We start from the raw sequence: 15,245 nt of genomic DNA, 5'->3' as shown, positions 1-15,245 counted from the left end.
CCCCAAACCCCATTCGCTGCTCCGGTGAGAAGAGGAGAGATTGGCTGAGCCCCAGATTTTCGGGGAAGGAGATCGAGTGAGGTATTAGAGGCAATACAATAATGGGTTTATAACCAAACTAATGTTGATTGGGAGGAGAGAAATGAGGAGAGAGATGATAACTTAGCTCTCATATAAATACCAAGCTGGTCATGGATGCAATGATGCATAGGTAGTGGTAGGCCCAAATAACAAGTGTTATGAGAAGGAATAGAAAAGAGAAGATATTTTGAGACAAGTATGAGACAACTTATGGTATAACTTGGCTCTAATCACTTGGCTTATAGCCAAGCACTTGGCTCTATTATTGACCTTGCTCTTCAGCCAGTCTCAATAGTTTTATGGTACAGTTACCAAGACTACTATAAACTAGTTAACCGAGCCACACGAGTTTCATAGGAATGAAACTCCTTTCTTATTTGATGAAACTCTTTCATTTAATGACCCTGCCAAGTCAGCAATTTTGCTTACGTGGTACCCTATTTAATGTGCATGACCTTCTCATGAAACATGTATTGAGACTGACCTTAGGCTAGTCTCAATGCATGTTTCATGAGAGTCTCATACACATTAAATATGATGTCACATAAGTAAAATTATTGATTTAGCAGAGTTATTAAATAAAGAAGTTTTATTAAATGAGAGAGGAGTTTCAACTCTATAAAATTTATATAGCTCGGTTACCTAGTTTTTAGTTTTGATAAATATGCCATGAAACTATACATTGACACTAACCTTTACTCAGCTAACGAGACGAGATAGCACGTCGTCGTGGCCGCATGGAGATGCCACAGATCGAGGACGGGTAGTGAGCAAGCAGTTGTGCTTCTCGAAGCGCCGCGCGGGGCTCTTTTTTAGTGTTCATACCGTGGTTTTCATTAAGCAAAGAGAATTTGATACAAACATAGGGATCCACGGTAATCTAAGTCTACCGAAGCATGCCATCAATGTTAGTGCATCAGGTTGTGATTACAAAATTAAAGTTGTAGCGACTAAAGCCATGTCGAGATCACAAAAGCACCAACAAAAACAACAAACTGCAGATCAATCCTTTGCTGAGTGCCTACATTTGACAAAAGGGTATCGACAGATTCTAATTCAACAAAAGACTCTTTTGCCGAGTGCTGGATATCAGATATTCGACAAAAGACTTTACCAAATGCCCACGATACTCGATAACGATATAAATGAAAAAAACCTGAAAAAATAGAAAAAGAAATTTCTGGGAAAGGCCCCCAACGGCCGGTGGCTGCCTATCTCCATCAAATTTACAAGTCGTGGTATTTTTTCACGCAAATTTCACAGCTATATAGCCGGTGGGATTCAAACTCATGACCTCCCTCTCACGTGTCTCCTTGTCTAACCACTGCACCAATGTTACTTGTGTCTGTATGGCATTTTGGTTCCTCATATATTATACCAAATCATATATAAATTAACTGTTTGAGGCCCTAAAGGATTTCAAATTAAAACGTTGTCAACCACAAAGTTTTATAACTTTTTGTGATCTATAATTTTCATTAAGTGAGTTTCTCCATTCGAGGTTATTTACGAAATTTGAATTTCAAATTTGATAAATTCAAATGTAGTTTTTGTATGAAAAATGATTTTAAATAAAAAAATAGTCAACTACAAAGTTTCATAACTTTTCAAGATCTAAAAAGTTTATTTAGGAAGTTTTTTTTATCCAAAATCGTTTGTAAATTTTGAATTTTAAAAATTTCAAATAAAGACGCAGTTTTGCATGACAAGATGAACTCAAATGAAAAAAGTTTCCAAATACAAAATTTTATAACTTCTTAAGATGTACAAAGTTTACTTTGGCTGTTTGATCATTTGTTCATCCGACATGGTGATTCTAATAGTTTTCACAAATATTATATATCTCTCTTGTAGTTTCATAAACTAGAAGAGAGATATGTAAAATTTGTGAACAAAATTCTTTTCACTTTGCCAAATGAAGAAATGAACAAAATAAAGTTGGTAGATCTTAAAAAGTTATACAACTTTGTAGTTGAAAACGTTTTGATTTGAATTCGTTTAGAGCTTTAAAATTCAATTTGACTCGCAGCACCAGACGCTAGGCGAGCGTCCGGTGGCCTGCATCCGGTGGTCGCGCGCAGTTTTGGTGCTCTTTGCGCACGCGTCCGGTGCCAACTTAAGCACGTCTGGTGCCCCAACGAACGCTGGATATAACCCGTGCCCCGCATCCTTTTCTCTCTCTGTTTTCTTTCTTCTCCACCGTGAACTCGACGAACAGAGACTAAACCCTAACCGCCGAAATCTCCTCCACCACCGTGGATCCTTGTTTTCTCCGGCGTTCTTCGCCTCCCTCGTGCCAGATCTCCTTCCAAGCCTCTTCTACATCCTTTGCACCCAGGAGTTCCCCCCTCGCGTGGATTAGGTTTTGGGGGTGAGTTTGTTTACCCTGCACTCAAGGTGTTTGTTCTTATGCCTGAACGGATTGGGACGCCATTTTTCACGATGTTCTTGTTCGTTTCTCTTGTGAAGTGCCTTGACGTGTCGATCTGTGTTCTCCGGTGGCTTCCGATCTAATCCTATCATCCGGAACGCGTCTCGTCGCAGGTTGTAAGCCGTTCTCGTCCTGTTTCTTATCTACTGCTTGCTTCCTTAGGGTTTCTCTCCTCTAGCTATTATGTTTGCTTATGTACACCCTATCTACTTCATCTCTTGTAGCGGTTGAGTCTCAATTTGGCAGTTTGACAGTGTCAGTCGAACTCGGGGCCAAGCTCGCGAGTATGGATTGAGACCAAGCCTCTCGAGTGTCAGTTCACCAGCTTTGGGCAGTGTGTCAGATTGTGTTTGAGAGTTCTTGCAATGGCGTGTTGCAAGAACGTTTGTGGTCCGACAGGTGGCAGTGGTGGCACTCCTGGGGGTGATGGGGGAGATGACAGACCCCGTCGCTTCACAGCTGCAGAGAAGGGCAAGGGGAAGGTGCTAGCCAAGAAGAGGAAGGCTAGCGACTGTGAGGAAGATGTTGCTAGAGCAGTGGCAGTAGCAGCAGTAGAGGCGGGTGGTCGTTCGGGCTCACTTCGGATTAGATCCGAGCTCATGGCCGCTTAGAGGCGTGCAGTCCTTCAGGCAAAGCAGCTGCATGGGTCTCCACCTGGCACTATCATGCTTGGAGGCTGTCAGGTCAGTATAGATGTGAGAGATCTAGGCCAAGAGGAGGCAGAGACAGAGGCACAACAGAGGCAGAGGGACATGCAGAGATAGAGACTCTGCTAGAGGAGCAGCCCCTCCGTAGGTCGACTCGCGCTCGTACCCAGGCTGCCTCTAGGTCTGGTATGTAGCGTCAGTCGTCTACAACTACTCGCTCCACACCAACTCCAGCTCTATCACTAGCCCAGATTCACAAGGACTACACCAGAGCACCTACTCGTGAGATCCAGGAGCTGAGGTTTGCATCGTTCCCTACTTGGTTTCTAGCTACCTGGGATCAGAGGGCACATGCCAGATTTTACATAGTGGTACAGGAGGACATGTACATGGCATATGTCCACGTTCAGGCTCAGTTCAGAGAGCAGAGGGTTCTGGACCTTGAGGTGTTGGGCAATGTCGTTAGACAGGATATCAGGCCTTATTTGAGCTACCTACCAGGGCTTGCTGGGCTCCTTGCTTTGCCAGGCACCTACGTGGAGGAGTGGGTATGTGAGTTCTATGCTTCAGTGTGGGTTACACCTGATCATAGCTACATCCACTACGCACTGGCAGACACTAGCTACAAAGTGACAGCTTAGCGTGCCAGAGAGACTTAGGGTCTGACTGCTTATGACACCAAAATCCATGAGCTTTGCTATGCCGGTTACGAGCCTCCACGTCGTCCCCATGGTGGTGAGCTTCCTCCAGTGGATTTTATCTCTCCGTGCTTTCACCAGCCTTTCTCAGAGGGATCAAGTCAGTTAGTTGGAGGTCTTACTCATCTAGCTCGTATCTTAGACTTTATGATGAGGAAGACTCTTTTGCCGAGGCTTGGCTATTATGACGGATTTACTCGGATCCAACAGTGGCTGATTGCACACTTAGTAGCTTAGAGGGAGTTTGACTTGATTGTGTCTGAGATTGAGGATACTATTGCTGAGGGCTTCAGGGGTTGTTGTCAGTTGCCATATGCTCACTGGTTGACCTATCTCATTCTTCGTGCTCGGGTAGATCCTCTTCCACCCCATATTCAGAGGGAGCTGAGTGAGATAGTGACAGTGTTTCCCCACTACGACCCTAGACAGATGAGGACTCACGTGGACCTCCAAGCTCCAGCACCACCTCTGGCACCACGTGGCAGAGCTCCACCAGCTTCTCCAAGAGCTACACGCAGTTCAGGAGCAGTCCCAGAGATAGAGGAGGAGTAGGACGTGGCTATAGGTTCAGTGGCTGATGCAGAGGTCAAGGAGGAGTTTGACTTTGCTACTGATAGTTCTGATGATGATTATCAGCTTCCTATTCTAGATCTTCCTCCGAGGCAGCACGACCACGAGACTGGAGGTTTCTCTTCTGCTACTGACCCAGCCCTGCTTGCTATTCTTGAGGGCATGAGAGTCGACCAGCAGAGGGCAGCTGAGGAGCAGGCACGACATGACAGGGAGCAGGCTACTGTCAATGCAGCCATGTAGGCCAGGCAGGACGAGCTTCAGAGATAGCTACTCTCTTTCTAGGAGCAGTAGCTAGCTTTCTAGGCCCAATAGACAGCTCTGATGGCAGTACTCATGGCAGCGATAGGGATTACTCTTCCATAGGTGCAGCTTCTAGGCACATCCCTCATCTGGCCACCGACTCCAGGTGTACAACCAGTGGGCTTCAGAGTCAGTCACAATCTCCTCTTCAGCTTTCTGCTCACAGCCAGCCGTTCACCACTCCGTAGCACCAGGTATCTCAGGCTGCTATCTCTTCTAGCTTTGAGCAGACGCCTCAGTTCACTCCTATGCACTTAGGCTTCACTCCGCAGTCCGCCTTTGCCTCTCAGCTGGTTGTGGATTCTTCAGCGGGGCATGACTTGTCGTTTTCGTATAGTGCTCTAATTGGCATGCCTACTCCTTCTCCACAGTAGGCTCCTACAGCTTTTACTCTGCCAGTCACCACTACACAGTGTCTGTCGTCGTTTGTGGCTTTGTCTGAGCAGCTTGCTCCTTCCTCTAAGCCACTGAGTCCGTGCCAGCTTTTTCCATAGGTCTTGAGACTCATGTAGCGACACAGATAGCTACGGAGCACATCAAGCCGACCCAGACTGCTTCACCAGCACGTGCACCTTCACAAGGTCAAACGGTTTCTTCTTAGTCCACCGGAGATGGCATAGATGATGATACAGCTCAGATTGAGGCAGTGCCCCATGACTCCTCTGCTCCACCTCCACCTTCAGCTTCTTAGGTTTTTGGCGCTTGATGCCAAAGGGGGAGAGGGAGAGTATGTTAGTCTTAGGGGGAGCTAGTGAGTGGGTCTTTTGATTCTCTTGTGTGCTACACTTCATGCATCATGTTTATTTCATGCATTTGTGAGATACTTTGTTTTGTGAGATACTTTGTGTTATGGTTGTGAGACATGACTTATGCTTTATGATGATATATCCTTGTCATGTGTTTGGCTCATATTGTATTGCTTCCGCGTTCTTACTCCGATATCTTATGAGCCTTATGTTGTTGTATCCTGTTGTACACATCTCATATATTTGAATGCAGGATATTAGACTTGGTTGATATAAGCATAACTAATCCCTTTTGATCTTATTGTCACATGCTTATAGAAACCAAGTCATTTGAAAACCTCACTTCAAACATACTTGAGGTTGTTGTCATCAATCACCACAAAAGGGGAGATTGAAAGCATCTAGGCCCCTAATGAGTTTCGGTGATTAATGACAATGTTGATTACTATGACTAACGTGTGTTTTGCAGAGGCAAAGTCTTTTATGTTAGGTCATGGTAATGGTGATCGACGGACTAGATCGTTCATGCCGACTTAATGGTGGAAATTGTTTCAGTTTTCAAAGGATGGTTGGACATCGTCGGGACTAAACTAGGTCTAGGTGACATATGGTGAAGAAGGGCACTTAGAGGAGTTTAGGACTTTGTTTTTTCTTTGACCGTACTATTAAGGGGGGCATTGAGCGGGTAGCTTGACCTAGGCAAGGAATTAGGTTTAGGTGTGGTGCACACTTGGTAAACCTAGCACTAGGCAGCTCTGAAAAAGTACTTAGATCAAGAGAAACAAACTTCATTTTGGAAAGATTGCGTTTTGACGAAGTTTAGGTGCCGAAACAGGCACCGAACGCTAGTACCGGACGCTCTGTGAGCTCGTCTGGTGGTGCTGACTTGAGTCAGCGAGTCTGGGTGCCTAGGTTTAGGCACCGAACGCACGCACTGGACTTGCCGGGGTGCGTCCGGTCCCATACCTAGGGAGGTCTGCACTTTGATCTCGCACCGGACGCGGGCAGCGGACCCATCGTGGTGCGTCCGGTCCCTTACCTAGAGAGTATTGTTGCTTGCCCTCTCACCAGACGCGGTCTAGGTGAGTCAACGGACTCACTGTGGGTGCGTCCGATGCATGGTAGGTGCAAGTACAGTTAGTCATTAATGGGGCACCGGACGCTCTGAGGAGCACGCCCGATGCAACATTGAGCGCATCCGGTGCTCGTGTTTTCTGAGGAATTTAGGTGGCCGGCCCTTGGACTTGATGGGGAGTATTTATACTCCTTCACCTCGTCCATGAGAGGTCTCTTGCCCATTTGATCAGCTGAGAAACACCTTGTGGTGCAAGAGAGAAGCAAGAGCCTAGACAGGATTGAGAATTGAGTGTTTTCTTAAGTGAATCCTTCTCTAGTTGAGTTCCAAGAGTTCAAGTGTGCATCCACCACGCTCTAGTGCCTTGTTTGGGTCAAATGAGAGTTATTCGCTTGTTACTCTTGGTGATCGCCATCACCTAGATGGTTCGGTTGTGATTTGAGGCACGAAGACCGCCCGAAGTTCTTGTGGGTGGCTCGTGTCAAGCTTGTGGGCAGTTTTGAGCGATTCACCATGACGGAGTGTTGAAGAATCAGCCCATAGAGAGCATTTGGTCCTTGCACGGACCAAGGGGGAGCAAGGCCCTTGCGTGGGTGCTCCAACGAGGACTAGTGAAGAGTGGCGACTCTCCGATACCTCGGCAAAACATCGCCGCATTCCTTCTTGCTCTCATCCTTTACTCTCTAGCATTTTACATTCCTAGAATTGTCATTCTAGAATAGGATTGGAACTAGGTTGCAAAACTTTTATCTGGTAGCTCTCTAGAACACACCTAGGCACAAGGGGTTGAATTGGAGCTTATAGGTTGCTTAAATTTTTAGAAAAGCCCAATTCACACCCCCCTCTTGGGCATCTTGATCCTTTCTGAATGAACTAGAAAAGCAGCTTCTTCTTGGCTTTAGGTTTAGATGTGTCGCCATCTCATGTGAGTCATCGTTAGGTTCTTTGTGAACGGGACCCTAAATTTCATTCGATCCTTGACCTTCATCTTCGCTGCTAGTAGATAAATCTGATTCTTCAGGCATCGGTAAATCCTCATCACTACTGTCATCATAAGTATCATTGCCGATCCTTATGGGTATGTTGTTTTTCTTGACAACGACTGGAGGATCTTCTTTTTTCTCGATGGGAGCGACAAGAGGGTTGATATTATCCTCCACGCTAGAAGGATCCACCTACTTCTTAGGTGGTTCGCTAAATAATTTTTTGCGAGTTTTCTTAGTGTACCTTGAATTGGTTGACATCGTATCCCTAGCTCCATGTTCATGTAATGCCCACCGGTTCTGATAGAAGTCCCAGTATGGCTCGCCATACAGACTGGGGGGCTTAGGCATGTTTGGTTTTGTGGATGAAATAAACAAATTTTCTAGCGTCAAAGTGAGATACAAATGAGATCTAGAAATAAACAGGACTACTATAATTTAACGAGGGAGATATACATAGATATAGCTACCTTGTGCTTGGTATACGTCTTTGCATGGGTTCTAGAGATGTGGTGCTGCTTGATGCTTTGCTGCTGTGTGCGCTCATGAGCATGGCTTGGTCCTGTGCCACTGCATGGGCGTGCAAATGGTCACGCTGGTCATTTGTCGGTTGATGCTTTGCCACTGTGTGTGCTCCTGAGCACGCTTGGTCATGTGCCGCTGCATGGCTATGTGAATGGTCACACTGATCATTTGTTGTTGCATGCCTGTAGTCGCAATGTGGGTGTGACAAGTAATGGTGTCCTTATAATAGTAAATAAGTCTCAATGACTGCATGTACAGGTTACACCATAATATATTTGTCGGTGCAACTCTTCATTTGACAAAACCAGAAATGAGAAGCAACATGGCAAGCAGAAGTGAGAGTCATAAAGGAAAAAAGAAGAGCCTTACCGAGAGAAGGGTGATTCAAGCATGAAGAATTTGAATGCAAGGATGCTCCTTGGAAAAGCCATAACAATCGTCAAGGAATTAAGTAAGTCTATTTTTTTTACGAAATGCATGCAGGAAGCAGATAAGTTTACTTCCTTCGATGGGTTCCAAGCCAACGATGATGCAAACACGGATGCAAACGGTAAGTTCATTATCAATCCGAATATTAATATATAACAAATTTGTTGAAACCTGGGGTAAATTTGTATCTTAATTGCAGGATTTCAAATGAGTCATGAAGATGAAGATCTTATAAATGGGGAGATGAAACGAAGTCAATGAGCCAAGAAATTGTGACTCTCCAATGAAGATGCATATGGAGCTAGGCAGCTTTGTGTAAACACATGAATCAAAATTGGTGTGCATAACAGACTTGTGTTTCAAATAATAGACATGTTTGTGCTCTAATATGAGCTATGGGCTTCACGGTGTAAACAAATGTCATGTCAGTAAAGTAATACAGTTCAGACATGCTGAACTCATCCTGATCCACTGCATGCGCTCGTACGAACGGCACGAGTGGGAACTCGTCCGAATCCACCGCATGCACTTGTAGCTACGTCACGAGTAAGAACTCGTCTTGAGCTGTTGCATGCGCTCGTGCGAACGACATGAGGGGGAACTCGTCCTGATCCGCTGCATGTGCTCATAGCTACGGCACGAGTGGGAACTCGTCCTGAGCCGCTGCATGCGCTGTGCCGCTCTATGCGCTTGTAAAGTAGCTTCATCTTGTCCTGTGCCGCTGCATGCTTCCGTACCAGCGGCGTGAGTGGAAACACGTCGTTACAAAGAGTTTTTAAATAGAGTTAATGATTTACTTTCTTGTCAGTCATTAGTACTACATGTAATGTGATATGGAGGGATCAAGGAAGAAATCTGGGAAGGACAAAATTAAGGGAAATGATGCAAAGGTAATACCTATGGAGGGATCAAGGAAGAAATCTAGGAAGGACGAAATTAAGGGAAATGATGCAAAGGTAATACCTTCCATGGATCGTTTTTTGTTTTTGGTGTGACTTTTATCATGAATATACTAGTTTCAAATCAGACACAAACAACAGGTATTTGACTGGCGATACTAGCACGGAGTACAAATTTATAAGGATCTATGCTTGGTCGATGGCGAGTTGCCACCACTCTTGGCACGGAATGGCTCAACCAAGGGTGAGATTACCAAGGATAGTGGCGAACCTCAAGACTTTATTTATTTAAAGGGAATATTATACAAAGGTTTTTAGCCATAATATTATGTGGTCAATAACATCATGCAGGATGAGGTAGAGGAGGAAGGAGAAGAGGCAACAACTAAGAATCAAAAAATAGTCAAAGAAACAAAAAATGAGCAATAACGGTCTCGTTGTATTTAAAGGAAAATGTTGTGGCCACCGGCACCGTCCTCCTATTGCCCCGCCAAAGTCATCATCACCGCCTCACGGGGGTGGCAAATCCAGTTGTGGAGTACCAAAAATAGGCATGGTAAAAAAGAATATATGTATTCGATCAAAGATGGTTGTGGACTACACGATTTTGCATGGTGAAATACTCATTCATGTATTTAGTTTTAAGCGATAATAGATAAATGGTCATGAATGTAATTTTAAGGGTGCAATATCATAATTAGTTATAAATGATACATAAATGGTCATGCATATTGTTTTCTTCAGTAATACACTATTGTTGGATGGCCCCTATAGCCAGTCACTTTGTTTTACTCACTTCCTGCCTCCTCTTCATTCTCTCCCTCGCTATCACTATCCTGATCACTATATGTGTTTCCTTTAACTACCTTCTGTCGTTTCAAAACTATATGGTCCTCCTCGTTGCGATCAGTAACCTGTTCCAGCTTTCCTTATTTTTTGCACCTAGTGGTCTTCCTCTTATTCTTCTTTGCTTCAAGCATCATTCTATTATGTTCCAAGCTGAGGCATGTTCGCGCATTATGTGTAGCTAGTGCCCACAAGGTGTGCACTTTCTCGTGCCCAATTTCTCTCCCAATGCCCTAAGGGTTATTGTTGTATTCTCTGACTCTGTCTTGTTCCTGCTCTTAGGCTTAGCTTTTTCAGGAGGCACCAAGCTTACACAAAATTAGGTTTCTAAGTCCATTAGAATATAAATTTACAAGTAAAAACAAATTTACACATCAACCAATGCCCAACCTCTTTCGATATCCAAATTTGCTCATCTACCTGTCCATATCCAAATTTGCTCCTCGCGCATCTAGGCGGTCTCCTTGCGCGTCCGGGCAAGACCACGCCTCCGAGCGTCGCGCGTCCGGGTAGGTCCGCTGCTTCGAGCATTGTGCGTCCGAGCCGGCGGTCTCCTCGCGCGTCTGGGCGGGTCTGCACCTCCGAGCGTCATGTGTCCGGGCAGGTCCGCTGCTTCCTCTGGCGGTCTCCTCGGCCGGTCTCCTCCGGCGGGACTGATCAATGGTTTCTTCGCCCAGGAATGTGGAAAGGGTTGGTCTCATGCGTGTGGGTGCTTGGATACGGGCGGGGGCAGTGAGGGATTAGCGACGCGGCTCGGCTAGTGTCCGACGCTCGGGATTAGCGAGGGATTGGCCACGGGGATGCTCGGGTACCGAATATTAATTAGACCCATATATATATATACATACAAATGTACATCGATGTTTTATCTAATTTTGCAAAACAATATAATTCACAATGATATGTTCTTAATTGAATAAGTTTAATAGCGACCAATAAAAAATGCCCAGAGACTTAGAACCTGTATATGATGACTCGTTTTCGTTTTCTTCTCTTAGCACCAGCCGAATGTTTATGACATATCTTTGCAACATTCAAACATCTAGAAAGAAGAAATAACTCTAACCAATTAGCAATTACTAGCGAGATTAGACAAGACCAAACGACAACATTCAAACATCTAGAAAGAAGAAATAACTCTAACCAATTACTCCCTCTGTCCCTAAAAGCTGCAACTTCTAAAGTTGTCCTAAGTCAATTTTTTAAAACTTTGACTAAATTTATAGAAAAAAACGATAAGATTTATAGTACCAAATTAATACCATTAGATTTATCATGGAATATATTTTCATAAGATACTCATTTTATATAATAGATATTGATGCTCTTTTCTATAAAGTCAGTCAAAGTTAAAAAAGTTTGATGACACGGATTCTAGGAGTTGAAGCTTTCAGGGACGGAGGGAGTAGCAATTACTAGCGAGATTAGACAAGATCAAATGACATATATAAAAGAAAAATTCCCATACCTCTGCTGGAGACATGCATGAAGCCTTCAGCTTGACGGCGCCTGGATCTGATCTCTCTATAACGGATGGTCTCACGGGTCCGTGGACGCCACGCTCGATCGCCCACGCCTAAGTCGACAGTGGAAGCTCCGATCAGCGTGATCTTGATTGCGTGATCGGATGGAGCGTGGCCGCGTCGATCATTGGGCTCTCCTTGCGACGTTGCGCGGCGGCCGCCCTCGCTCGCGCGCTCTGTCCCTCTTGATGAACGACTTCTTGAGCGCGAGATCGCTTGGTGCTTATATAGGGAAATTTGGGATTAGGAGTCAAGGGAAACGCGGAGGTATCGTCATGCAGATCGTCCAACGGCGACGCAGAACCGCAGAACTGGTCGCGATCGCGACACAGGACTCGGTTTGCTTGATCCGTGATCTCGCCCTCCTGGGTTCTCGTCTGCTGGGACTGGGAGCTTGGCAATTGGACCATAGCACTAATGGGCTGCATGATTGTGGGCTGTGTGATTGTGTCTAGGCCTGCGGCTCTAGGTACGTAGTCGCACACTCGCACCTGTTGTACCATTGCTGACACTCATTTCTGCCTTATAAACACACGCACGACCTCTTCCCTGCCCCTGGCTATGAGCATAGTAAGGTTCTAGCTAGCCTTCCATTGCATATGCATGTAAGTACTGACCTGAATTGTTGGCTGTTCGTCCTTATTGCTTGTTTGGTTCATCATATTTGCTCCGTTATTGTTTCACAGTGTTAATAGACGATCACATTACTTCGCGTTTGGGTTGGGCCAACAACATAATCAGTAGCGGCGGAGAACTATACATACGGGCCATATATACATATACCATGCAACTCTGAGCGTTAACCAATTACACTGCTGACTCTATCTAAGCGTTACAAAAAGCAAACCAAAAGAAAATGATGCTTTGTCTTACAACAGATCCCATGGTTTCATTAGCGGCGTTGCCACTCCAAGCTAAGGCTGAACCAAACATATATCACCCTAGTTTTTAGTTCTATATATGATCTGAAACACTTCTGCCTTAAAGTAATGATGAGGTAAAATGTGAACCTTTCACAAGCTACCAGGTTTTCGCACCAGGGTTTTTCATCATTTTTTTGCAGCCTCAAGCATAGATGCTCTACAATAATCAAAGGTGCCGTGCCCGTCAAGATGTGCATGTGTACGTGCGTGTGGTGTGAGGTGTGATCTTTGTGCTTAAGTTCAAATACTACAACTTATACTTAAAGTATTAAGGCATCAAAAAAATGATGAGGTAAAATAATATCCAAGTTGATCTAAACACTATAATTTATGGATTCATAGAGTCAGTGAGGTCGTTCCATGATGAGGCCTAGGGAAAGTTTATATGGCAGTAGTCCTGATTAGTGAATGCATGATATTTCGAGAGATTCGTTCTTTACCGCCTCGGATCGACCCTCGGTCATTATTGGAGAAGACGAAGAATCCACGAACATATCTTACCTTTCAGAAGACCAGGCCGATTCTCGATTGCTAGTTCCAGGAAATAAAGTGAACCTGAGTCCTTGGAGTGCGTTCTCGGCCTTACTATAGTACGCCTTGTTTTAGAACTGTTACTAATAGTAGATTCATATAGACCGGATCAAATGCAGGCAAAGACCGAATGCTTCAAGAGAGGAAGGTTCATGCATGTCCTGACCGGATCGATCTTTTCAGAGATTCGTTCTCACCGCCCTCGATCTTTGGAGGAGATGCAGAGTAGACAAGTCAAGATCTAGATGGATACGCGTATCTCTAGTCCAAGAACATGAGCTGGGCAGCGCATGCATGGATCTTGACCTAGCTTTAACTTCTACGAAACCGGTCCAGGTCAAGATGGAGTCGCCTGTTTTCTTTCTTCGGTATGATGATGGACTGGAATATCAACTTTTTTTACACTAATTGCCATGTTGTAAAGTATAAAACAGGTCTATATACAAAGTGAGATGAGGAAGATGTGTATAAACACTAAGCCACAGCCCACATATATACCACAAGTCATTCATCATGACAGACTAGCTATTAATTGTGAGCTAGCTGTGTGTGCATCAGTTTAGCTATGACTTGCATGCATGCAGAAGTATAAGTAGCTTGTTTCGTCGTCGATTAGTAAGCCGACAGCAAAGGAGTACGAATATCTGACAGTAACACGATAGCAGCATATCTGACTATCTGTAGGCCGTAGCAAAACGCGCAAGGATCCGAGGATCCAATAATCAAGATCCTCATGGATGCGCAGCAGCTTTCTTGCTCACGGTGTTACCTCAATACCAATTTTCAGACAAGACGATAGGTCGTCGGTCGACGATCATCGATCGGTGGTGACTCTCGTGCTCCGTACATTGAATGGACACACATGCATGGATATATGGTACAATTTCGCTATGGAATCTGGACGCCCCCTGCTTTCGTTCTTTTTATAGTTGTATAAGTATTTAGTTTAGGAGACAAAGCAAAATAGGATAGATGTTTCAATTTTTAGAAATGAGATTACCAGATCTAGGATTTGGTCGAGGCCAAGACAGGATGATCCATATTTTATGTTTAGTTGAAGACACCAAAAAGTGGAATCAGACATATTGACAGCAATGGGGCTCAGCTCATCTGTTAATTTTTGTTTTAATCTATTTCTTGTTCTTATTATTATATTTTCCTTATTCTTTCTCCTGAAGTCCCCATTAGGCGCTGCTGCCTGTGCCCGCGGGCATGACTTGCTGGAATTTGACATATATGATATACAATCTGTTGAGCGCGCTCTCTTTATTTTATAGGTGTTGTTGGCGTATATATGCTGCACTTTGGAGACACCTCCAAAGTACAGCATCCTAGCTGATGATGCCAAAATATAAGTCTAGATTTCTAGTTTTCTACTGGTTCAATCTATCTTAATTTTTACTAATTTCTGCCAAAAAACAATATTATTTATGATATTATATAATTAAATTTATCATAAAATATATTTTTATAATGTATCTATTTATAGTCATAAATATCGATGACATGTTTTGTTAAGATTAAATTTTGACTCACTCCAGAGCTAAAATTATATCTTTGGGGACGGAGGTGGTAGTTTATCTGCCGTCATACATTCTCAGTCGGGGCCAGCGAGGCTTCATATCCGCTGACCTACAGTGCATCTGATCTGCATGAATCAGGATCGATTCAAAAGCCTACTGGTCAGGCATGCTTATTTATTTTTTTTCACGAAAACGAGTGTGCATGAACTACATTGTACCACAAGATTAACCTGGATTCGTGTGGACTCAAATTGGGCGGATCGATTTGGATATGTCCAAAAGCGACGCATGCATTTCCTTTAGCGGCAGATGATCTGGATATGGCTACCGGCCTCGGCGTGTTTATGCATTTTTTTTCTTTTGTCGCAATATGGACAACTCTCACAAATGTATACACACTTTACCTCTAAAAATGCACATATACAAATATATCTATGAGCAACTTCAAAAGCCGATAATTTTTTTTAAGATTAACAAAATCATCACATGCGTCATATTATCGACAAAGCCTG

The 15,245-nt window shown here is 44.1% G+C and overlaps 1 long non-coding RNA gene across 1 annotated transcript; it reads right to left on the bottom strand.

Annotated features, from left to right (window-relative positions):
* On the bottom strand, nt 11,122-11,927 carry LOC110433412. The gene is made up of 2 exons (XR_002450825.1): nt 11,702-11,927; nt 11,122-11,275 (listed from the first exon to the last, which is right to left on the bottom strand). It is a non-coding gene; the product is annotated as an uncharacterized LOC110433412 (long non-coding RNA).

This window comes from Sorghum bicolor, chromosome 3, assembly GCF_000003195.3.
Source record: "Sorghum bicolor cultivar BTx623 chromosome 3, Sorghum_bicolor_NCBIv3, whole genome shotgun sequence".
In the NCBI taxonomy this organism is placed as follows: Eukaryota; Viridiplantae; Streptophyta; class Magnoliopsida; order Poales; family Poaceae; genus Sorghum; species Sorghum bicolor.
The sequence above is the reverse complement of the archived record's forward strand: the minus strand, read 5'-3'. Positions and strand labels throughout refer to the sequence as shown.